The following is a 27,161-nucleotide window of genomic DNA, read 5'->3' on the forward strand; positions in this document are numbered from 1 at the left end:
TCTTCACAGAGCATTTCAAACACATTAAGATCTAACTAATGATTGCAAAGGTGTGTGTATTTTTCCTGATAGTGATGTTGTTTAAAAACAGACACATTTCAAGAGACAGTGTCTCTTTAAACAAAATAATTCTAAAATTAATGTTTTTAGTGCATGAAAATGAAAGGAAAACCAGGTCTATTCTGTGCACATTAAAATATTTCTTGACTCAGGGTGAACCACGGATATGTAAGTAATTCTCAAGAGATAAGATTAACCTTATAATTACATGCTCCCAATATTAGGAAATTTAGGCTTATAATTATTGTTCAATGATACATAAAATATGTTTATTATAAGAAAAAGGAATTATACCTTTTATCCTAACCTAAAAGGCCAAACTATAAACATAAAATCAAAGAAAACCACCAAAGAATTGATAAGAATAAAAAAGATCATTGCTAAATACTCATTAAAGAACACGGAGAAAGAAAAGTGATGAAGGATATTTATTTAAATTAGGACAATGTTTTTATGTTCTAAACATTTCTTCAAGGCAAAAAGGGAAATAAACACATCATCACATGAAGAAAATCTAAAAAGTACAAATTACCAATCTTCTAAATGACACACAAGTTTGTTAAAAATTATGGCAGGGTAACATATGAAAGCACTAGAGTTGTGGGTGAAAATCAGTAAAAATGTTTACTGTAAAGGAGATGAACCTAAGTGACAAAGGTGCTGAAAGACATCAGGGAGATTGCTCTTCTACAATACTGAGCATTTGTCATAGCTGAAATCAAGCAGCAGAGGCAACAGTACATTTCCATGCAGTACTATCTGCTCTGCTGGTCTTCTCTGTACTGAGGACACATTTGGTTTAGCTAAGCTACTGAGTATTCTATTTAATGTCACTGGTTAGAAATTAATTTTATACTACACTTTCTCTTTAATAACTGTTTTGTATAACCTAGAAAGTATTAAAATCAAATTACATGGTGATCATTGTACAGACCTTGTGTTTTTAGGGCAATTTCAACAGTGACATGTTAGAATATCAACTATAGATACATTTTGTACCCAATAGCATTTATAAGTCAGAAAGAATTTGATTCCCTGAGCTGCATTCTATTCTGTTTTATAGGAGGAATGATCTTCAATGCTCTGCATGCTACATAACAGTTACATTTATGATCTACACTAAATCCAATAATGAAAATGGAACAATAATATAAGTATTAGAAAAATAGACACTTTAAAAAAAAATCATTCATTTCATTTATATGAGTAATCTGTACCTGTCTTCAGACACACAAGAAGAGGCATCAGATCCTATTACAGATGGATGCGATCCACCATGTGTTTGATGGGAAATGAATTCAGGAACTCAGGAAGAGCAGGCAGTGTTTTTTAACATTGAGCCATATCTCCAGCTCCGAATGGACAATTATCTAACAACTGTATGTATAAATCAATAACAAAACTACTACCTACGGAGTATGTGTGAAGTTATAAATTTTGTCCTAAGTACTGTATGTATACACATGACCACACACACACACACACACACACACACACACACCAAAGGTAAGTTAATAAAAATGATTTCTAAAAATATGTTACATAAAAAGAAATCCCTATGCCAAGAACATTCAAATAAATATGAGGATAAAGAGTCATGATTATGTAGCCATTCTTCCAAAGCAGGTGTGAGAGTGCATAGACATACAGAAAGCAGAGGGCAGAATTAGAGAGGTAAAATAATACAGAACATGTGGATGTGAAGAGCAAAATAATTCTTGATATATTTTGCTCTATTTAAGAGTTGTTTGTAGATATCTTAGGAAATAACAATGATTTTTGATTAGACAGAAATATTTTAAAATAAATAGTAGTTGGACAACACATATGTTAATATACAAGACATAAGAATTCAAGGGAAAAACTGTTTAATTATAAAAGCCATAGGGGAAAACGGTCAAGAAATATAAAGGCAGACCTATCAGAATTGCACCCAACTTCTCACCAGAGATTATAAAGACAGAAAATCCTGGCCAGATGTCCTACAGACCCTAAGAGAACACAAATGCTAGCCCAGACTACTATACCAAGAAAACTGTCAATTACCATAGATTGAGAAACTATGATATTCCATGACAAAAAGAAATTTACACAATATCTTCCCAAAATCCAGTCCTACAAAGGATAATAAATAGAAAACTCCAAAAAAGGAGAGAAACTACACCCTAGAAAAAGCAAGAAAATAATCTTTTAACAAACTGAAAAGAAAATCACATAAACATAATATTACCTCTAATAACAAAATAACAGGAAGCAACAATCCCTTTTAAATAATATCTCACAATATCAATGGACTCAATTCTCCAATAAAAAAGACATAAACTAAAAGACTGGATGCATAAAAAGGACCCAAAGTTTCCTGCTTACAGGAATCCCCCCTCAGTGAGAAAGACAGACACTACCTCAGAGTAAATGACTGGAAAAAATTTTTCCAAACTCATAAAAGGAAATAACTAAGAAGAACTCTCAATTCTGAACATCTATGATCCAAATGCAAGGGCACCCAGACTCATAAAAGAAAGTTTACTAATGCTCAAAGCACACATTGCACCTCACACAATAATAGTGGGACACTTCAACACCCCACTCTCAACAATGGATACATCATGGAAACAGAAATTAACAGACACACAGTGAATCTAACAGAAGTTATGAACCATAGATACATGGTTTTAATAGATATCTATGTAACATTTTATCTTAAAACAAAAGAATATACCTTCTTCTCAGCATGTCATGGTACCTTCCCCAAAACTGAAAATACAATTGGTCACAAAACAGGCCTTAACAGATATAAGAAGATAGAAATAATCTGAAGCATTCTATCAGATCACCACAGACCAAGGCTGGTCTTCAAAAACAACAAAAATAATAGAAGCCCACATGCATGGAAGCTAAACAATGCTCTACTCAACGATAACTTGGTCAAGGAAGAAAACACTACCCAAATCTTTCTATGAAGCCACAATTACCCTGATACCTAAACCACACAAGACCCAACAAAGAAAGAGAATTTCAGACCAATTTCCCTTAGGTACATCAATGCAAAAATACTTAATAAAATCCTTGCAAACCAAATCCAAGAACACATCAAAATGATCATCCATCATGATCAAGTATGCTTCATTCTAGGAATGCAGGAATGGTCCCACATAGGGAAATCCATCAATGTAATTATTCCACTATATGAAGGAACTCACAGGAAAAAAACACATGATCATCTTATTGGACGCTAAGAAAGCACTTAACAAATTCCAACACCCCTTAATGATAAAAGACTTGGAAAGGGCAGGAATTCAAGTCCCATAACTAAACATAGTAAAATCAATACACAACAAACCTGAAGCAAACATGAAACTAAATGGAGAAAAACTTGAAGGAATCCCACTAAAAGCAAGTGCTAAACAAGGCTGTCCACTCTCTCCCTACCTATTAAATATAGTACTAGAAGTCCTAGCCATAGAAATTAGAAAAAAATGAGGTCAAAGGGATACCAATTGGAAAGGAACAAGTCAAACTATCACTATTTGCTGATAATTTGATTTAATACTTAAGTGACCCCAAAAATTCCACCAGAGAACTCCAAAACATGATAATCAACTTCAACAAAGTGACTGGATTAACTCAAACAAATTAACTTCCCAGAGGTGTGATTTTCTATTACTTCATGATAGGGTAAATATTACCTCTTTGTGTGTGAATGTGTGTATATATGTGAGTTGCACATACTCATAGGTTACTAGACACAACCAAAACATCATTAAATGAGGACAGATGTCTTTAACTTATTTTTGTGCCCCTTGTGAGTTCCACAGAACATTGGAACAGCAAGGTTCAATGTATTCCTCCCATGTCTTCCTTCACAAGAGATTCCATATAGAAAAAATAAGATCCTCCTAGTCCTGGTCTCCACCTACCAGAACAAGTATTCAGTGGAGAAGTGATACTAAATTTTTAAGGTTCATGATATGAAAACACGTTGACAGGGAAGATCTGAGAAACATTGTCACAATATGTATAATGACATTTTATATATTGTTTATATGTATGAAATTCACAATAAATACGTGATATTAAAAGATAACTGTAACTCTTAATATAAGTGATAAGCTAATGGAAAGATAGTAAGAATTTTAAAAATTACCCACAGTTAAAAAATTTTAGACTTCTTTTTATACATGTGAAGACCATGAGCTTTCCTATATTGGCCCAAATGCCATTTTCCTTCAGAAAGTCTTTCTAATCTGATTGTCCCTTCCTCAAACTGTCTTGAAAAGTGAAAACTTAGAAATGAGCAGCTGGTGTATATTGTCTTCTGAGGCTATAATTGTATTAATCTAAACAACTCAAGCCAAAAACCTCTGCTTTTGTGATTATGATGTTCAGCTGAACTGTCAAAACTGTTATAATAAACTTGATCACTGTCAAATCAGAAAAATAAACAAACGTACAAACAATCAAACAAACAAATCCTCCAGCATTCAAAAAAATATTTGTGAAGTTGGTCTAGTCCAGAAAAAGGAGTCATTTCCCTTAATGCTTGCCTGTGACTAATATATGGATGTCAATATTTATTCTGGGAAGTAAAAATACTTGTACATTTTAAAGTCTCTACCTAGATTCCTGCACCTCTCCAAATCACTCCACTGCCTTGCTGTGGTAACAATAGATCCCCCTCTCCATCTTTATGAATGCTAAGTTTCTCCTATTCAAATTATCTCCATTTTCCTCTCCTGATATTCTTCCTTCTCTTTACACAGCATTGGCCATGCCAAATCTGTTTCCTTTTCCTCTCTGAATTCTTCCAGTTGCCTCTGAACATGTTTCCTTTCCTAACTATAATGAAATTCTTCCCTGTAATAATGGAGTGGCTAAATTTCTGATGGTTTCTTTACTGTGATCTGCTCATACAAATGTAGTATTTTCTTCTTTAAGAGAATATAATTTTGCCCAAAACATGTTACCCCATTCAAAAATATGTACAAAGGCACCATATCTTTTACTTAGAAAGCAGAAATTTGGGGTCTACCAAAACATCAAACCAAATTCTTTGAAAAAAATCTTTGTAGTCATGGTGTGTTTAAAAAATTGGGCTGCTCATACAATAATCCTCACTTATAACTTGGACAGATTTTTTTTTTAGGATTTACATAAACTGTTCTCTCCAAAGCATACCTCTCCTCACATAATAATTTTGTTTCTATAGAAGATTGGTTCTGAATATTCCTGTACTGGCTTCTTTTTCAAGGAATCACTGCTGAGTTAAGAGTTAGCTTGTATGATAGGGAGGATTCAAAAGAGAACACTTCTTGATATGATTAGAACAAGATTACTTATATGAAGCATACTAGTGATAAAAGTACCTTTTCTCTGGAGTATGGAGGGGAGAAACTTTCAATGAACTTCAAATTATATTTTGCCTACTTCTGAAAACCAAACTGGTGACTACAATTTGGAGACAAACTACTGAAATCTGAGGTTTATCTAGCAGTCAAGATGAAGGACAACCCTGATGTCAATAGTCTAAGGGTCATGCCATCTGAGAATGAGACACATATATTTCCGTTCTTTATATCTAGTGCCTTCAAATCGTTTTCAACTAATTATTGAACTAAAAGTCTTTTTAAGGAATCACATATGTTCACCATCTAATGTATGTATATGAAAGTTATAAGGGTGAGAGATAGAATGTAGAGACAGATGGATGACAGATCAATAGATTGATAGACACTTTTTTGGTGGTTCTCTGCTGTACCATGCTCAAACAATTCGAATACTAAATCATATCCTAAATGAATATTATACTGGCCAAAACCTATGATATTTCTTTCAAAGAATATGTAGATAGACTCCAGCTCTTATGTAGAATGCATTTAAGAGCAATGAGATTAGAGGAGTCAGGAGGAACAGCAGCCAATGGTTATCATCACACACATCAAACAATAATGCAAAGACATTTTACAAAAATACCAATTCAGTTTCATGATATTCAGAATTAAAAGCAAAGTAACATATGTGGGAAATGATTTCTTTCTGAATGAATGAAAATTAAAACATTTAAGACTTTTTAAGAACATAACATATTTTGGAAAAAATAAACATTTGCTGAAAACCAGAGAGTTCATAGTTTTTACGTTGAAGTCTGACCAGTTTCTAACAAAAGTTTGCATTCATAGTGGGTAAAATCATTTAGATAATCTAGAAAAGACTCCTCTCTCATGTTCAGGATAGGTATTTTTGAAGACTTATAGAAAGCATTCTCCTGGAAGCTCAAAGCATAGCTCTCTTTACTTGATAACTTTGTTTCTTTAGGGGATAGGTACTGAACATTGCTAATGAGTAACTTCATGATGCAACTGCCAAGTTCAAAGTTCATTTACATGACCTGGAGAATCAAGATGGAACACTTCCTGAGTCCATTAAACTATCATAAGGATCAAATAAGTTATTATATAAATACCTTCACAGTGGAGCAGGGAATCGAGAACCAATCAATGGATGTGAAATGATCACTTTTCTTCTGGGCTCTAAATACCAAACTGAAGACTGCAGTCGGTAAACCAACCACTGTAGTCTGAGGATTCTTCAGTAGTCAGGGTAACATGGATGATGGAGATCCAGAATGGGAACCCATCTCCTTTAAACTTCTTACAGAATTAAAAGACAGAATAAAAGGAAGTCATTGACTGAATGCAGCTGATTCCAATCTTCCTAAATCTTTCTGATTCTCCTGCCTCACATTTATTTATCTAGTGAGTATATGTATGCAGGTATAGGTGTTTCCCAGCTCACAAGTAGAGAACACCTCTATCCAAACTAAGACTTCACTGACAGTGCCTAACCAAGCCATCTCACTGGTCCAATACAGCATTTTTAACATGCAGGAATAGATGCTGGAGAAACAGCACAACTGTAGGTTGCTTGCCTAAAGCATGCACAAAGCCCTGGGTTTGACCTCCAGTATAGGATAGCCAGGCATGAAGATGCAACCTATAATCTCAGCACTCACAGGCAGAGGCAAGAGGGTCAGAAACTGAAGATCATCCTTGAATAGGGAGTTCAAGGCCACCTGAGATACATGATCTCCTATTTCCCAACAATAAAAGGCACAGAATATTAACAACAACAGAACAAAACAAAACACTATCTCTCTAATCTGTAAGATAAGTGGAGCCTAGTAACTGGTGAGGAACATACTCTATAAAACGACTCTCAATTCTTGTAAAACTACTACTAAAGAGGGCATTTATACACTTCTGAAACACTATGAAGGAGATCAGTACTTACTTGATACTCATTTCTCTTAATATTTGGAACATCCTCGTTGTGAGTAGAGGGACAAATATCTTCATATTTTCTGCCAGTGAAAATGTCAATTCCAGCAAGGTGTACCTGATAGAGGTGAGAACAAAAGGAAACATGGTCAATCTTGGTCATATATGTCATGCCTACACAGGAGCACAACCCAACAATTTAATGGATTCTTTCACCACTTAAAAAAAAGTTTATTTTTTTATTATATGTGAGTACACTGTAGCTGTCTTCAGACAGTCTAAAAGAGGGAGTCAGATATCATTATGGATGGTTGTGAGCCACCACTTGGTTGCTGGGAATTGAATTCAGGACCTTAGGAAGAGCAGTCAGTGCCCTTTACTGCAGAGCCATCTCTCCAGCAACCTTTCAACTCTTTCAAAGTCATCTTATTTTCTTTGAAAAAGTTGCAGGGGCAGAGAACTGATACACAGTAAGTAACCAAAACCTGAACAGCTTCATAGCATCAAAACTCAACACACTATGTAACTCAGCACTTCAATTAACAAGAGTCCACAGAAAGTGAAAGCCAAGTCTCTTAGAATTATAAGAACTGGATTGTTTCAACTAAACGAAATGTTTTAGATCACCAGGGTTCAATAAAATTTGGTTTCCAGTTAATGAAACATACTAAGGGCCCAATTAATGGACAGCCTTATTGAGAGTAATGTCCGATCTTTCAAGAGACTGAGGTTAGAGAAAGAAGTTATTTTAAGTATAGAAACCTCATGACGTGGAATGGAACACAAATGATCTTACCGGTGAAGCCAAGAATGACTTGGAAGGACCTACCTTGGCATGACCATGCTTCACAGTCTTGGAAGTTGACATCTCCATGTTTTTGCATGGTCGCCCTTTAAGCACCAGGAAGCTGTTTTGCGCAGGGCTTAGCACTGCATAGGAGAAGTGCTGGAAGCCACTGCATCTCCAGTAGTGAAATCAATTTCCTCTGCCATGGTGGGCTGGGCAGACATGTGGATTTTTTGAGGGAACTAGGTGAGAAGTTTGTTTGCTTTTTAATGACCATCATGCAGGTGGGCAGATGTCTCATTTTGAAGACAGGTAAGAAGCTTCACTAGTCTGTTATTTTTGCATTTATAGGACACACACTTGGAGTGGTGTATATTTGGCCATTCGGGCCTCTGAAAACTTTTCCACCCCTTCATAGGAGGTGGGAAGGGAATTAGAGTGAAGGGGACACCAGTGCCTGGCCAGCAGGTCCAGTCCCTACCACCCCACCGCAAGAAGTGCCCATGACCTTCCTGTGCAGGAATACAGGGCCTTGAGTCTCCCTACGCCCCATCCTGGTTGCCAGGGCATCAGTGAGGCCGCAGGTTCATGGAAGACAGGGATGCGAGCACCTGGCCGGCTGTACCTGACCCTCAACATGCCTAGGACCCGCAGCACCCCTGCCCTGGAACCCCGGTTCTGGCCAGAGGGGAAGGGCCCGTGCCAGGAGGTCCTGAGCTTGCTGCTCTCTAGTTCCAGTGCATCTGGGCTCCTCGCCACGCCTGGACCCCAGCATCACATACTGCATTCCCTGATGCCCTGCAGGCCGGCCCCAGGAATTCACCTTCCTGCCCACACTGCACATCTTTGCTGTGATCACCAATCCCTGTGGCTGCAGCAGGGCTGGTGGCCTTGGCTGGGCCAGGAGACTTGGTGGGGCCACTAAGCTTCCCACACCAGGTATTCAGCCCCACCCTGCCCGGCCCTGGCCCGCCCCAGCCTGGCCAGTCCAGCCCTGCACAGCCCCACCTTGCACACACTTCGAGGATAGGCCCCGGTGTCCACAGGCCTCCCATTGGCTTGAAGCTTCCTGAGGTCCTGCCCCAAGAGGTTAACCTTGTACTGGGTACCCCAAGTGGTACAGATTATTGAACTCTTGATTACTAAAGATTTTGTTTAAAATAAGGTTAATGTCAGAATATATACGAAATAGGGTTTCAGAGCTTTGAAAAGTTTCAAAGTTTTGAAAAAGAAAATCAGATATATGGTCACCCACATAATCTACATACAGTAGAATATTTTCGCATACCAAACTGTGCTTCTTGGTCAAAAGCCCTGATTCCACTTCTACTTTACACCAGCCACACCTTCCCAACCATTAACAGTTAAACTCTTTTAATCTTCATTTTGAATTATGGGAAAAGGGAAGGACAGTGAAGCAAATTGCCCTGAATCATATCGCTTGTAAAAGTCAGGCAGAATTAAAGTAAAAAATCAGATCTTTATCTATTACCATATTCACATAAGATTTGTTGTAAACCCAATGACTATTCGACAAATACAGTGACTTCTCCTGAGGTCTCCAGAACACTGAAGTACCAAATTCTGAGCCCTTGATTCTAGCAGACTTACAGGATTAAGTTCCTTGTTGGTCCCTGTGGCCACATTTCCATGGTGATAAAGAGGTTGTTGTGTTTATTTCTATCAGAGGCACATTATTTCATTTGGATTTGTTAACTTTGGGTGTGTGGCTGATAGCACAATGATGTAAGCCTGAAGGTATTTTATCTACACACTTGTCTTCTCTATTTGGCACAACAGAACCTTGTGCATAGGAACACCAGAAAACTTTTCAGCATGGCATTTGGGGGGCATTTCAAGTAGGGAAATCAACAGAAGGCATGAGGTGCAAATCAGAAAACAAAGCTCTGAAAAGCATAGTAAACAGTCTGGAAGGAACATGGATGCACAGTTTGATAGGTGAAACCATAAAAGAGAATACTGCTGTGTTTGACCTCAGCTCATGCACAGATGATAGAGAAAGCACAGTGATGTGATTTGGAGGTTTTGTTTTGTGTCTTTATGTAAACCCACAAGTGTAGAATCCAAAAATAGTGAGGCTTGAGTATTTTGTTAATTTAATACTTATAATTTGTTGACTATTTATTTGAGCATTCTTACTTCTGGGATTTCCAGGTAGTTAGAACCAGCTCCTTGTCCATGAGCTGCTTGCAGTCTGTCAGTCTTGTAATTTCCACAGAAAAATAGTCCAGTCACAAGTGCAGTCCCCTGTTTCCTAAAGATAGGCTGAAAGGTTTTTGAAAAGCTGAAATTAATTCCCATTAATATGTTTAGTTTAACCTAGTCAATATGTTCAATTATTCTTTTACATGTAATTATAAAACTATTACCAAGTTATTGCATATATGTGTGTTTATTTAAATTAACACTAACTTTTTACAATATGCTCTGTACTTTTCATTTAACATCTAAGTTCACAGTAACCACATTTCAGGTGCACTATAAGCTGTATGTGGCTGGTGGCTTGTTTGTGAACACCACAGATTGTAAATTATGTGCTTTGGTTTTGCTTGTGTGTCTAAGCTTTTATCTTCCACAGAGAATGCACTGTACAATTTTCTCTCCAAAGAATATATGCGAATACCACATTTAAAGGAAATACAGAGTTACAGAGTAAACACAACAATGAATGTTTTAGAAATACTTAATGTGGACGAGAAGAAATCCCTCATTTTGAGAAATTATCTTGTTTTTCCTAAACAACATGCTGTAACTCTATGTGCTTCGGTGTTCCGTGTATGTCTAAGCATGTATCTTCCACAGAGAATGTACTGTACAGTTTTCTCTTGAAATTATATGTGCAAATACCACATTTTAAGGAAATACAAGGTTGCAGAGTAAAGACAACCATGAATGTATTAGAAGTACTTAATCTGAACGAGAAGCAATCCCGCATTGTGGGAAATTATCTTGCTTTTTCTAAACAACACGTTGTAAGTCTATGTGCTTTGGTGTTGCATGTATGTCTAAGCGTGTATCTTCCAAAGAGAATGCACTGTACAGTTTTCTTTCTGAACTATATGTGCGAATATCACATTTTAAGGAAATAGAGTGTTGCAGAATAAAGACAACCACGAATGTTTTAGACATACTTAATCGCGACAAGAAGAAATCCTGCATAGTGCGAAATTATCTTGTTTTTCCTAAACAACACGTTGTAACTCTATGTGCTTTGGTGTTGCGCGTATGTCTAAGCATGTATCTTCCACAGAGAATGCACTGTACAGTTTTCTCTCAGAATAATATGTGCGAATAGCACATTTTAAGGAAATACAGGGATGCAGAGAAAAGACAACCACGAATGTTTTAGAAATACTTTATCTGGACAAGAAGAGAACCCTCATTTTGCGAAATTATCTTGTTTTCCTAAACAGCACGTTGTAACTCTATGTCCTTTGGTGTTGCATGTATGTCTCAGCGTGTATCTTCCACAGAGAATGCACTGTACAGTTTTTTTCTTGGAAACATATGTGCGAAGACCACATTTTCAGGAAATACAGTGTTGCAGAGTAAAGACATCATGAATATTTTACAAATACTCAATCTGGACGAGAAGAAATCCCTCCTTTTGTGAAGTTATCTTGTTTTTCCTAAACAACAGGTTGTAACTCTATGTGCTTTGGTGTTGCGTGTATGTCTAAGTGTGATTCTTCCATAGAGAAAGCACTGTACCATTTTCTCTCTGAAGAATATGTGCGCATACCACATTTTAAGGAAATACAGGGTTGCAGAATAAAGACAACCACGAATGATTTAGAAATACTTAATATGGATGAGAAAAGTCCCTCATTTTGCGAACTTATCTTGTTTTTCATAAACAACATGTTGTAACACTATGTGCTTTAGTGGTGCGTGTATGACTAACCATGTATCTTTCACAGACAATGCACTGTACAATTTTCTCTGAAGAATATGTGCGAAGACCACATTTTAAGGAAATACAGTGTTGCAGAGTAAAGACATCATGAGTATTTTAGAAATGCTTATTCTGGACGAGAAGAAATCCCTCATTTTGTGAAGTTATCTTGTTTTTCATAAACAACATGTTGTAACTCTGTGTGCTTTGGTGTTGCGTGTATGTCTAAGTGTGTATCTTCCACAGAGAATGCGCTGTACAGTTTTCTCTCGGAAGAATATGTGTGAATACCACCCTTTAAGGAAATACAGGGTTGCAGAATAAAGACAACCATGAATTTATTAGAAATACTTAATGTGGACGAGAGGAATTCCCGCATTGGGCGAAATTATCTTGTTTTTCCTAAACAACATGCTGTAACTCTATGTGCTTTGGTGGTGCGTGTATGACTAAGCATGTATCTTCCACAGAGAATGCACCGTACAATTTTCTCTAGAAAGAATATGTGCACATACCTCATTTTAAAGAAATACAGGGTTGCAGAGTAAAGACAACCACGAATGTTTTAGAAACACTTAATCACCATCACAAGAAATCACTCATTGTGCGAAACTATCTTGTTTTTCCTAAACAACATGTGGTAACTCTATGTGCTTTGTTGTTGCATGTATATCTAAGCGTATATCTTCCAAAGAGAATGCAATGTACAGTTTTCCTCGGGAGTATATGTGCGAATACCATATTTTAAGGAAATACAGTGTTGCAGACTAAAGACAACCACGAATGTATTAGAAATACTTAATCTCGACGAGAAGAAATCCCTCATTTTGAGAAATTATCTGTTTTTTGCTGAACAACACGTTGTAACTCTATGTGCTTTGGTGTTGCGTGTATGTCTAAGCCTGTATCTTCCACAGAGAATGCACTATACAATTTTCTGTCTGAAGAATATGTGCGAATACCACATTTTATGGAAATACAGTGTTGCAGAGTAAAGACAACCATGAATGTTTTAGAAAAACTTAATTTGGATGAGAATAAATCCTGCATTGTGCGAAATTATCTTGTTTTTCCTAAACAACACGTTGTAACTCTATGTGCTTTGGAGTTGGGTGTATGTCTAAGCATGTATCTCCCACAGAGAATGCACTGTACAGTTTTCTCTCAGAAGAATATGTGCAAATACCACATTTTAAGGAAATACAGTGTTGCAGAATAAAGACAACCATGAATGTACACTTTTCTCTCGGAAGAATATGTGCGAGTACCACATTTTAAGTGAATACAGTGTTGCAGAGTAAAGACAACCATGAATGTATTAGAAATAGTTAATCTGGACGAGAAGAAACCCCTCATTTTGTGAAATTACCATGTTTTTCCTAAACAACACGTTGTAAGTCTTTGTGCTTTGGTGTTGCGTGTTTGTCTAAGCCTGTATCTTCCAGAGAGAATGCACTGTACAATTTTCTCTCGGGACTACATGTGTGAATACAATATTTAAAAGAAATACACTGTTGCAGAGTAAAGTCAACCACAAATATATTGGAAATACTTAATCTGGGTGAGAAGAAATCCCACATTATGCAAAATTATCTTGTTTTTCCTAAACAACACGTTGTAACTCTATGCGCGTTGTTGTTGGGTGCATGTCTAACCGTGTATCGTCCACAGAGAATGCACAGTACACTTTTCTCTTTGAAGAATATGTGCGAATACCACATTTTAAGGAAATACAGTGTTGCAGAATAAAGACAACCACGAATGTATTAGAAATACTTAATCTGGACAAGAAGAAATCCAACATTGTGCGAACTTTTCTTCTTTTTCCTAAACAACACGTTGTAACTCTATGTGCTTTGGTATTGCGTGTATGCCTAAGCGTGTATCTTCCACAGAGAATGCACTGTACAATTTTCTCTTGGAAGAATATTTGTGCATACCATATTTTAAGGAAATACAGTTTTGCAGAGTAAAGACAAACACGAATGTTTGAGAAATACATGTTCTCTACGAGAAGATATCCAGCATTGTGCGAAATTATCTTGTTTTTCATAAACAACACATTTTAATTCTATGTGCTTTGTTTTGTGTGTATGTCTAATTGTGTATCTTCCAGAGAGAATGCACTGACCAGTTTTCTCTCAGGAATATATGTTCGAATACCATATTTAAAGGAAATAGAGTGTTGCAGAGTAAAGACAACCACGAATGTATTAGAAATACTTTATCTGGTTGAGAAGAAATCCATCATTTTGTGAAATTATCTTGTTTTTCCTAAACAACACATTTTAACTCTATGGACTTTAAGTGTTGCGTGTATGTCTAAGCGTATATCTTCCAGAGAGAATGCACTGTACAGTTTTCTCTCGGGAGCATATGTGCGAATACCATATTTAAAGGAAATACAATGTTGCAGAGTAAAGACAACCACGAATGTATTAGAAATACTTTATCTGGCCGAGAAGAAATCCCTCATTTTGCGAAATTATCTTGTTTTTCCTAAACAACACGTGGTAACTCTACTTGCTTAGTGTTGCGTGTATGTCTAAATGTGTATCTTCAAAGAGAATGCACTGTACAATTTTCTCTCTGAAAAAAACCTGCAAATACCACATTTTAAGCAAATAGAGTGTTGCAGAGAAAAGACAACCACGAATATATTAGAAATATTTAATCTAGAGGAGAAGAAATCCCGCATTGTGCGAAATTATCTTGCTTTTCCCAAACAACACGTTGTAACTCTATGTGTTTTGATGTTGGGTGTATGTCTAAGTGTTTATCTTCCACAGAGAATGCACTGTAGAGTTTTCTCTCAGAAGAATACGTGGGAATACGACATTTTAAGGAAATACAGTGCTGCAGAATAAAGACAACCACGAATGTATTAGAATTACGTAATCTGGATGAGAAGATATCCGCATTGTGCGAAATTATTTGGTTTTTCCTAATCAACACATTGTAACTCTATGTGCTTTGGTGTGTGTGTATGTCTAACCGCGTATCTTCCACAGAGAATGCACTGTACAGTTTTCTCTTGGAAGAATATGTTCAAATACAACATTAAAAAAAAATAGAGTGTTGCAGTGTAAAGACAACCACGGATGTATTAGAAATACTTAATCGCGACGAGATGTAATCCTGAATTGTGCGAAATTATCTTGTTTTTCCTAAAGAACACAATGTAACTCTATGTGATTTGGTGTTGCCTGTGAGTCTAAGCATGTATCTTACACAGAGATTGGCCTGTACAGTTTTTTTTTCAGAACTATATGTGCGAATACCACATTTTAACGAAATACAGTGTGGCAGAGTAAAGACAACCACGAAAGTATTAGAAATACTTTCACTGGACAAGGAGAAATCCCTCATTTTGCGAAATTATCTCGTATTCCTAAGCAACACGCTGTACCTCTATGTGCTTTGGTGTTGTGTGTATGTCTAAGCATTTATCTTCTACAGAGAATGCACTATACACTTTTCTTTCGTAAGTATAAGTGCGAATAACACATTTTAAGGAAATACAGTGTTGCAGAATAAAGAAAACCATGAATGTATTAGAAATACTTAGTAGCAACGAGAAGAAATCCAGCATTATAAGAAATTATCTTTTTTTTTTAAACTTCAAGTTGTAACTCTATGTGTTTTGGTGTTGGGTGTATGTCTAATCATGTTTCTTTCACAGAGAATGCACTGTACAGTTTTCTCTCGGAAGAATATGTGCGAATACCACATTTTAAGGAAATACAGTGTTGCATAGTAAAGACAACCACAAATGTATTGGAAATAATTAATCTGGACGAGATGAAAGCCCGAATTGTGCGAAATTATCTTGTTTTTTCCTAAACAACACTTTGTAACTCTATGTGCTTTGGTGTTGCGTGTATGTCTAAGCATGTATCGTCCACAGAGAATGCACTGTAAACTTTTCTATCTAAACTATAAGTGCGAATAACACATTTTAAGGAAATACAGTGTTGCAGAGTCAAGACAACCACAACTGTTTTCGAAATACTTAATCTGGAAGAGAAGAAATCCCTCATTTTGCAAAATTATCTCGTTATTCCTAAACAACGCGTTGTAACTCTATGTGCTTTGGTGTTGTATGTATGTCTAAGCGTGTATCTTCCACAGAGAATGCGCTGTACAGTTTTCTCTCAGAAGAATATGTGCGCATACGAATATTAAGGAAATACAGGGTTGCAGAGTAAAGACACCCATGAATGTATAAGAAATACTTAATCTGGACGAGAAGAAATGCCTCATTTGGCAAAATTATCTTGTTTTCTCTAAACAACATGTTGTTACTCTATGTGCTTTGGTGTTGCATGTATGTCTAAGCTTGTATCTTACACAGAGACGGCACTGTACAGTTTTCTCTTGAAATATATGTGCGAATACCACATTTTATGGAAATAAAGTGTTGCAGATTGAAGACATCCACGAATGTATTAGAAATACTTAATCTGCATGAGAAGAAATCCTGAATTATGTGAAATGATCTTGTTTTTCCTAAACAACACGTTTTAAATCTCTGTGCTTTTGTGCTGCCTGTATGTCTAAGCCTGTATCTTCCACAGGAATGCACTGTACAATTTACTCTCGGAAGAATATGTACGAATACCACATTTTAAGGAAACACATGGTTGCACAGTAAAGACAACCACGAATGTTTTAGTAATACTTAATCTGGACAAGAAGAAATTTCTAATTTGGAGAAATTATCTTGTTTTTCCTAAACAACACGTTTTAACTCTACGTGCTTTTGTGTTGCGTGTATGTCTAACTGTGTATCTACCACAGAGAATGCACTGTACAGTTTTCTCTCGAAAGTGTATGTGCGAATACCACATATTAGGGAAATACAGTATTGCAGAGTAAAGACAACAACGAATGTATTAGAACTACTTAATCCGGATGAGAAGACATCCTGCATTGTGCGAAATTATCTTTTTTTTCCTAAACAACACATTGTAAATCTATGTGTTTTGGTGCTGACTGTATATCTTCCCCAGGAATGCACTGTGAAATTTTCTCTCGGAAGAATATGTGCGAATACCAAATTTTCAGGAAATACAGGGTTGCAGAGTAAAGACAACCAGGAACATATTAGAAATACTTAATCACTGCGAGAATAAATCCCGCATTGTGCGAAATTATCTTGTTTTTCCTAAACAACAGGTGGTAACTCTATGTGCTTTGGTGTTGCATGTATATCTAAGCATGTATCTTCCACAGAGAATGCATTGTACAGTTTTCTATCGGGAGTATGTGTGCGAAAAACATATTTTAAAGAAATACAGATTTTCAGAATAAAGACAACCACGAATTAATTAGAAATACTTAATCTGGATGAGAAGAAACCCCGCAATGTGCGAAATTATATTGTTTTTCCTAAACAACACGTTTTAACTCTGTGTGATTTGGTGTTGCATGTATACCTAATCATGTACCTACCACAGAGTATGCACTCTACAGTTTTCTCTCAAAGTATATGTGCGATTACCACATTTTAAGGAAATACAGTGTTGCAGAGTTAAGACAACCACGAATTTCTTAGAAATACTTAATCTGGACAAGAAGAAATCCCGCATTGTGTGAAATTATCTTGTTTTCCTACACAACATTTTGTAACTCTATGTGCCTTGCTGTTGCGTGTATGTCTAAGCGTGTATCTTCCACAGAGGATGCACTGTGCAATTTTCTCTCAGAAGAATATGTGCGAATACCACATTTTAAGGAAATACAGTGTTGCAGATTAAAGACAGCCACGAATGTATTAGAAATACTTAATCTGGATGAGAAGAAATCCCTCATTTTGCGAAATTATCTTGTTTTTCCTAAACAATATGTTGTAACTCTATGTGCTTTGGTGTTGCGTGTATGTCTAAGCATGTATCTTCCAAAGAGAGAGCAATGTACAGTTTTCTTTTAGAACTATATGTGCGAATACCACATTTTAAGGAAATACAATGTTGCAGAATAAAAACAACCACGAATGTATTAGAAATACTTAATAGAGTCAAGGAGAAATCCCACATTGTGCGAAATTATCATGTTTTTGCTAAACAGCACATTGTAACTCTAGGTGCATTTATGTTACATGTATGTCTAAGCATGTATCTTCCACAGAGAATGGACTGTACAATTTTCTATTGGAAGAATATGTGTGAATACCACATTAAAGGAAATAGAGTGTTGCAGAGTAAAGACAACCAGGAATATATTAGAAATACTTAATCACTACGAGAATAAATCCCGCATTATGCGAAATTATCTTGTTTTTCCTAAACAACAGGTGGTAACTCTATGTGCTTTGGTGTTGCATGTATGTCTAAGCATGTATCTTCCACAGAGAATGCACTGTACAGTTTTCTCTTGGGAGTATGTGTGCGAAAAACATATTTTAAAAAAATACAGTTTTGCAGAATAAAGACAACCACGAATTAATTAGAAATACTTAATCTGGATGAGAAGAAATCCCTCATTTTGCGAAATTATCTTGTTTGTCCTAAACAACACGTTGTAACTCTATGTGATTTTGTGTTGCGTGTATGTCTAACTGTGTATCTACCACAGAGAATGCACTGTACAGTTTTCTCTCGAAAGTGTATGTGTGAATACCACATTTTAGGGAAATACAGTATTGCAGAATAAAGACAACAACGAATGTATTAGAAATACTTAATCCGGACGAGAAGAAATCCTGCATTGTGCAAAATTATCTTTTTTTTCCTAAACAACACATTGTAAATCTATGTGTTTTGGTGCTGACTGTATATCTAAGCTTGTATCTTCCCCAGGAATGCACTGTGCAATTTTCTCTCGGAAAAATATGTGCGAATACCAAATTTTCAGGAAATACAGGGTTGCAGAGTAAAGACAACCACGAATGTTTTAGAAATACTTAATCTGGACGAGAAGAAATTTCTCATTTTGAGAAATTATCTTGTTTTTCTTAAAAAACACGTGGTAACACTATGTGCTTTGGTGTTGCGTGTATGTCTAAGCGTGTATCTTCCACAGAGAAAGCACTGTACATTTTTCTCTCAGAAGAATATGTGCGAATACCATATTTAAAAGAAGTACAGTGTTGCAGAGTAAAGACAACCAGTCATATATTAGAAATACTTAATCTGGATGAGAAGAAATCCCGCATTGAGCGAACTTATCTTGTTTTTCCTAAACAACACTTTGTAACTCTATGTGCTTTGGTGTTGCGTGTATGTCTAAGCGTGTATCTTCCACAGAGAAAGCACTGTACAATTTTTCTCTGAAGAATTTGTGTGAATACCACATATAAAGGAAAAACTTGGTACCAGAGTAAAGACAACCATGAATATTTTAAAAATACTTAATATGGATGAGAAGAAATCCGTCATTTTGCGATATTATCTTCTTATTCTTAAACAACAGGTTGTAACTTTATGTGTTTTGGTGTTACGTGTATGTCTAAGGGTGTATTTTCCACAGAGAATGCACTGTACAATTTTCTCTTGGAAGAATATGTGTACATACCACATTTTAAGGAAATACAGGGTTGCACAGTAAAAACAACCATGAATGTTTTAGAAATACTTAATCTGGACGAGAAGAAATCCCTCATTTTGCGAAATTATCTTGTTTGTCCTAAACAACACGTTGTAACTCTATGTTCTTTGGTGTTGCATGTATCTCTAAGCGTGTATCTTCCACAGAGATTGCACTGAACAGTTTTCTCCCCAAAGTATATGTGCGAATACCACATTTTAAGAAAATACAGTGTTGCAGAGTAAAGACAACCAGGAATGTATTAGAAATACTTAATTTGGACATGAAGAAATCCAGCATTGTGCGAAATCATCTTGTTTTTCCTAAACAACACGTTGTAACTCTATTTGCTTTGGTGTTGCGTGTATGTCTAAGCGTGTATCTTTCACAGAGAATGCACTGTACTGTTTTCTCTCAGAAGAATATGTGCAAATACATCATTTTAAGGAAATACAGGGTTGCAGAGTAAAGACAACCACGCATGTTTTAGAAATACTTAATCTGGACAAGAAGAAATCCCACATTGTGCGAAATTATCATGTTTTTCCTAAACAACACGTTGTAAATCTCTGTGCTTTTGTGCTGCCTGTATGTCTAAGGCTGTATCTTCCACAGGAATGCACTGTACAATTTTCTCTCAGAAGAATATGTGCGACTACCACATTTTAAGGAAATACATGGTTTCAGAGTAAAGACAACCACCAATGATTTAGTAATACTTAATCTGGACAAGAAGAAATTTCTCATTTTGAGAAATTATATTGTTTTTCCTAAACAACACATTTAAAGTCTATGTGCTTTCGTGTTGCGTGCATATCTAACTGTGTATCTACCACAGAGAATGCGCTGTACAGTTTTCTCTCAAAAGTGTATGTGCGAATACCACATATTAGGGAAATACAGTATTGCAGAGTAAAGACAACAACAAATATATTAGAAATACTTAATCCAGATGAGAAGAAATCCTGCATTGTGCGAAATTAATTTTTTTTCCTAAACAACACGTTGTAAATCTATGTTTTTTGGTGCTGACTGTATATCTAAGCTTGTATCTTCCCCAGGAATGCACTGTGCAATTTTCTCTCGGAAAAATATGTGCGAATACCAAATTTTCAGGAAATACAGGGTTGCAGAGTAAAGACAACCACAAATGTTTTAGAAATAATAAATCTGGACAAGAAGAAATTTCTCATTTTGAGAAATTATCTTGTTTTTCTTAAAAAACACGTGGTAACACTATGTGCTTTGGTGTTGCGTGTATGTCTAAGCGTGTATCTTCCACAGAGAATGCACTGTGCATTTTTCTCTCAGAAGAATATGTGCGAATACCATATTTAAAAGGAATACAGTGTTGCAGAGTAAAGACAACCAATAATATATTAGAAATACTTAATCTGGATGAGAAGAAATTCCGTATTGTGCGAACTTATCTTGTTTTTCCTAAACAAAACTTTGTAACTCTATGTGCTTTGGTGTTGCATGTATGTCTAAGCGTGTATCTTCCACAGAGAAAGCACTGTACAATTTTCTCTCTGAAGAATTTGAGTGAATACCACATATAAAGGAAAAACTTGGTACCAGAGTAAAGACAACCATGAATATTTTAAAAATACTTAATATGGATGAGAAGAAATCCGTCATTTTTCGATATTATCTTCTTGTTCTTAAACAACACGTTGTAACTCTATGTGTTTTGGTGTTATGTGTATGTCTAAGTGTGTATCTTCCACAGAGAATGCACTGTACAATTTTCTCTTGGAAGAATATGTGTGCATACCACATTTTAAGGAAATACAGGGTTGCACAGTAAAGACAACCATGAATGTTTTCGAAATACTTAATCTGGACGAGAAGAAATTCCTCATTTTGCAAAATTATCAGGTTTTTCTTAAACAAAACGTTGTAACTCTATGTGCTTTGGTGTTGGCTGTATCTCTAACCATGTATCTTCCACAGAGAATGCACTGTACAGTTTTCTCTCCGAAGAATATGTGCTTATATCATATTTTAAGGAAATACATGGTTGCAGAATAAAGACAACCACGAATGTTTTAAAAATACTTAATCTGGATGAGAATAAATCCCTCATTTTGCGAAATTATCTTGTTTGTCCTAAACAACACGTTGTAAATCTTTGTGCTTTGGTGTTGCATGTATCTCTAAGCATGTATCTTCCACAGAGATTGCACTGAACAGTTTTCTCCCCAAAGTATATGTGAGAATACCACATTTTAAGGAAATACAGTGTTGCAGAGTAAAGACAACCAGGAATGTATTAGAAATACTTAATTTGGACGTGAAGAAATCCAGCATTGTGCGAAATCATCTTGTTTTTCCTAAACAACCCGTTGTAACTCTATTTGCTTTGGTGTTGCGTATATGTCTAAGCGTGTATCTTTCACAGAGAATGCATTGTACTGTTTTCTCTCAGAAGAATATGTGCGAATACATCATTTTAAGGAAATACAGGGTTGCAGAGTAAAGACAACCACGCATATTTTAGAAATACTTAATCTGGACGAGAAGAAATCCCACATTGTGCGAAATTATCTTGCTTTTCCTAAACAACACGTTATAACTCTTTGAGCTTCTGAGTTGCATGTATATCAACGCGTGTATCTTCCACAGAGAACGCACTGTAGTTTTCTCTCTGAAGAATATGTGTGAATACAACATTTTAAGGAAATACAGGATTGCAGAGTAAAGACAACCACGCATGTTTTAGAAATACTTAATCTGGACAGGAAGAAATTCCTCATTTTGCAAAATAATCTTGTTTTTCCTAACAACCCGTTGTAACTCTATGTGCTTTGGTGGTGAGTGCTTGTCTAAGCATGTATTTTCAACAGAGAATGCATTGTACAATTTTCTCTCTGAAGAATTTGTGTGAATACCACATTTTAAGGAAATATAGGGTACCAGAGTAAAAACATCCATGAATGTTTTGAAAATACTTAATCTGGACGAGAAGAAATCCTTCATTTTTTGCGAAATTATCTTGTTTTTCCTAAACAACACATTGTAACTCTATGTACTTTGCTGTTGTGTGTATGTCTAAGCGTCTATCTTCCACAGAGATTGCACTGTACAATTTTCTCTCGGAAGAATATGTTCAAATATCATATTTTATGGAAATACAGGGTTGCAGAGTAAAGTCAACCACGAATGTTTTAGAAATACCTAATCTGGAAGAGAAGAAATCCAACATTTTGCGAAATTATCTTGGTTTTCCTAAACAATACGTTGTAATTCTATGTGCTTTGGTGTTGCGTGTATGTCTAAACATGCATCTTCCAAAGAGAAATCACTGTACAGTTTTCTTTTAGAACTATATGTGCAAATACCACATTTTAAGGAAATACAGTGCTGCAGAATAAAGACAACCACGAATGTATTAGAAATACTTAATAGAGTCAAGGAGAAATCCCACATTGTGCGAAATTATCAGTTTTTTCCTAAACAAAACGTTGTAACTCTTTGTGCATTTGTGTTGCATGTATGTCTAAGCTTGTATCTTCCACAGAGTATGGACTGTACAATTTTCTATTGGAAGAATATGTGTGCATACCACATTTAAGGAAATACAATGTTGCAGAGTAAAGACAACCAGGAATATATTAGAAATACTTAATCACTACGAGAATAAATCCCGCATTGTGCGAAATTATCTTCTTTTTCCTAAACAACAGGCTATAATTCTATGTGCTTTTGTGTTGAGTGTATCTCTAAGCATGTATCTTCCACAGAGAATTCACTGTTCAGTTTTCTCTCGGGAGTATGTGTGCAAAAACCATATTTTAAAGAAATACTGTTTTGCAGAGTAAAGACAACCACAAATTAATTAGAAATATTTAATCTGGACGAGAAGAAATCCCGCATTTTGCGAAGTAATCTTTTTCCTAAACAACACGTTTTAACTCTATGTGATTTGGTGTTGCATGTACGCCTAAGTGTGTACCTTCCACAGAGAATGCACTCTACAGTTTTCTCTCGACAGTATATGTGTGAATACCACCTTTTAAGGAAATACAGTGTTGCAGAGTAAAGACAACCACGAATGTATTAGAAATACTTAATCTGGACGAGAAGAAATCTCGCATTGTGCGAAATTATCTTGTTTTTCCTACACAACATTTTGTAACTCTATGTGCTTTGCTGTTGCGTGTATGTCTAAGCATGTATCTTCCACAGAGAATGCACTGTACATTTATCTCTTGGAAGAATATGTGCGAATACATAATTTTAAGGAAAAACAATGTTGCAGAATAAAGACAACCACGAATATTTTAGGAATACTTAATCTGTACTAGAAGAAATCCCTCATTTTTCGAAATTATCTTGTTTTTCCTAAACAACACGTTGTAACTCAATGTGTTTTGGTGTTGCGTGTATGTCTAAGCATGTATCTTCCATAGAGAATTGACTCTACACTTTTCTCTCGGGAGTAAATGTTCGAGTACCATACTTAAAAGAAATACAGTGTTGAAGAGTAAAGACAGCCAGGAATATATTAGAAATACTTATTCTGGACAAGAAGAAATCCTGCATTGTGCAAAATTATCTTGTTTTTCCTAAGCAACATGTTGTAACTTTATGTGCTTTGCTGTAACGTGTATGTCTAAGCATGTATCTTCCACAGAGATTGCACTGTACAATTTTTTCTTGGAAGAATATGTGTGAATACCACATTTTAAGGAAATACAGGGTTGCAGAGTAAAGACAGCCACGAATGTTTTAAACATACTTACTCTGGAAGAGAATAAATCCCTCATTTTGCGAAATTATCTTGTTTGTCCTAAACAACACGTTGTAACTCTATGTGCTTTGGTGTTGCGTGTATGTCTAAGCATGTATCTTCCACAGAGTATGGACTGTACAATTTTCTATTGGAAGAATATGTGTGCATACCACATTTAAGGAAATACATTGTTGCAGAGTAAAGACAACCAGGAATATATTAGAAATACTTAATCACTACGAGAATAAATCCCGCATTGTGTGAAATTATCTTCTTTTTCCTAAACAAGAGGCTGTAACTCTATGTGCTTTTGTGTTGAGTGTATCTCTAAGCATGTATCTTCCACAGAGAATTCACTGTTCATTTTTCTCTCGGGAGTATGTGTGCAAAAACCATATTTTAAAGAAATACAGTTTTACAGAGTAAAGACAACCACAAATTAATTAGAAATATTTAATCTGGACGAGAAGAAATCCCGCATTTTGCGAAGTAATCTTTTTCCTAAACAACACGTTTTAACTCTATGTGATTTGGTGTTGCATGTATGCCTAAGTGTGTACCTTCCACAGAGAATGCACTCTACAGTTTTCTCTTGAAAGTATATGTGCGAATACCACCTTTTAAGGAAATACAGTGTTGCAGAGTAAAGACAACCACGAATGTATTAGAAAGACTTAATCTGGACGAGAAGAAATCCCGCATTGTGCGAAATTATCTTGTTTTTCCTACACAACATTTTGTAACTCTATGTGTTTTGCTGTTGCGTGTATGTCTAAGCGTGTATCACCACAGAGAATGCACTGTACATTTATCTCTCGGAAGAATATGTGCGAATACATAACTTTAAGGAAAAACAATGTTGCAGAATAAAGACAACCACGAATATTGCAGAAATACTTAATCTGTACTAGAAGAAATCCTTCATTTTTCGAAATTATCTTGTTTTTCCTAAACAACACATTGTAACTCAATGTGTTTTGGTGTTGTGTGTATGTCTAAGCATGTATCTTCCAGAGAGAATTGACTCTACACTTTTCTCTCGGGAGTAAATGTTCGAGTACCATACTTAAAAGAAATACAGTGTTGCAGAGTAAAGACAGCCAGGAATATATTAGAAATACTTATTCTGGACAAGAAGAAATCCTGCATTGTGCGAAATTGTCTTGTTTTTCCTAAGCAACACGTTGTAACTTTATGTGCTTTGCTGTAACGTGTATGTCTATGCATGTATCTTCCACAGAGATTGCACTGTACAATTTTTTCTCGGAAGAATATGTATGAATACCACATTTTAAGGAAATACAGGGTTGCAGAGTAAAGATAGCCACGAATGTTTTAAAAATACTTAATCTGGATGAGAATAAATCCCTCATTTTGGGAAATTATCTTGTTTGTCCTAAACAACACGTTGTAACTCTATGTGCTTTGGTGTTGCATGTATGTCTAAGCATGTATCTTCCACAGAGAAAGCACTGTACAGTTTTTTCTGAACTATATGTGTGAATAGCACATTTTAAGGAAATACAGTGTTGCAGAATAAAGACAACCATGAATGTATTAGAAATACTTAATAGCGACAAGGAAAAATCCCGCATTGTGCGAAATTATCTTGTTTTACCTAAAGGACACGTTTTAACTCTATGAGCTTTGGTGCTGCCTGTATGTCTAAGCGTGTATTTTCCACAGAGTATGCACTGTACAATTTTCTCTTGGAAGAATATGTGCGCATACCACATTTTAAGGAAATACAGTGTGACAGAGTAAAGACAACCATGAATATATTAGTAATACTTAATCTGGGCAAGAAGAAATCCCTCATTTTGAGAAATCATCTTGTTTTTCCTAAACAACACGTTGTAACTCTTTGTGCTTTGGTGTTGCGTGCATGTCTAAGCGGGTGTCTTCCACGGAGAATGCACTGTACAGTTTTCTCTCAGAAGAACATGTGCGAATACATCATTTTAAGGAAATACCGTGTTGCAGAGTAAAGACAACTACACATGTTTTAGAAATACTTAATCTGGACAAGAAGAAATGCCTCATTTGGTGAAATTACCTTGTTTTTCTAAACAACACATTGTAACTCAATGTGTTTTGGTGTTGTGTGTATGCCTTAGCATTTATCTTCCACAGAGAATGCACTGTACAGTTTTCTCTTGAGAGTATATGTGTGAATACCATATTTAAAAGAAATACAGTGTTGCAGAGTAAAGACAACCAATAATATATTAGAAATACTTAATCTGGATGAGAAGAAATCCCGCATTGTGCGAATTTATCTTCTTTTTCCTAAACAATGTGTTGTAACTCTATGTGCTTTGGTGTTGCGTGTATGTCTAAGTGTGTATCTTCCACAGAGTAGGCACTGTACAATTTTCTCTTGGAAGAATATGTGCACATACCACATTTTATGGAAATACAGTGTGACAGAGTAAAGACAACCATGAATATATTAGTAATACTTAATCTGGGCAAGAACAAATCCCTCATTTTGAGAAATCATCTTGTTTTTCCTAAACAACACATTGTAACTCTTTGTGCTTTGGTGTTGCATGTATGTCTAAGCGGGTGTCTTCCACAGAGAATGCACTGTACAGTTTTCTCTCAGAAGAACATGTGCGAATACATCATTTTAAGGAAATACCGTGTTGCAAAGTAAAGACAACTACACATGTTTTAGAAATACTTAATCTGGACAAGAAGAAATGCCTCACTTTGTGAAATTACCTTGTTTTTCCTAAACAACACATTGTAACTCAATGTGTTTTGGTATTGTGTGTATGTCTTAGCGTTTTTCTTCCACAGAGAATGCACTGTACAGTTTTCTCTTGAGAGTATATGTGTGAATACCATATTTAA

The sequence above is a fragment of the Apodemus sylvaticus genome, chromosome 17, assembly GCF_947179515.1.
Source record: "Apodemus sylvaticus chromosome 17, mApoSyl1.1, whole genome shotgun sequence".
Taxonomy (NCBI): Eukaryota; Metazoa; Chordata; class Mammalia; order Rodentia; family Muridae; genus Apodemus; species Apodemus sylvaticus.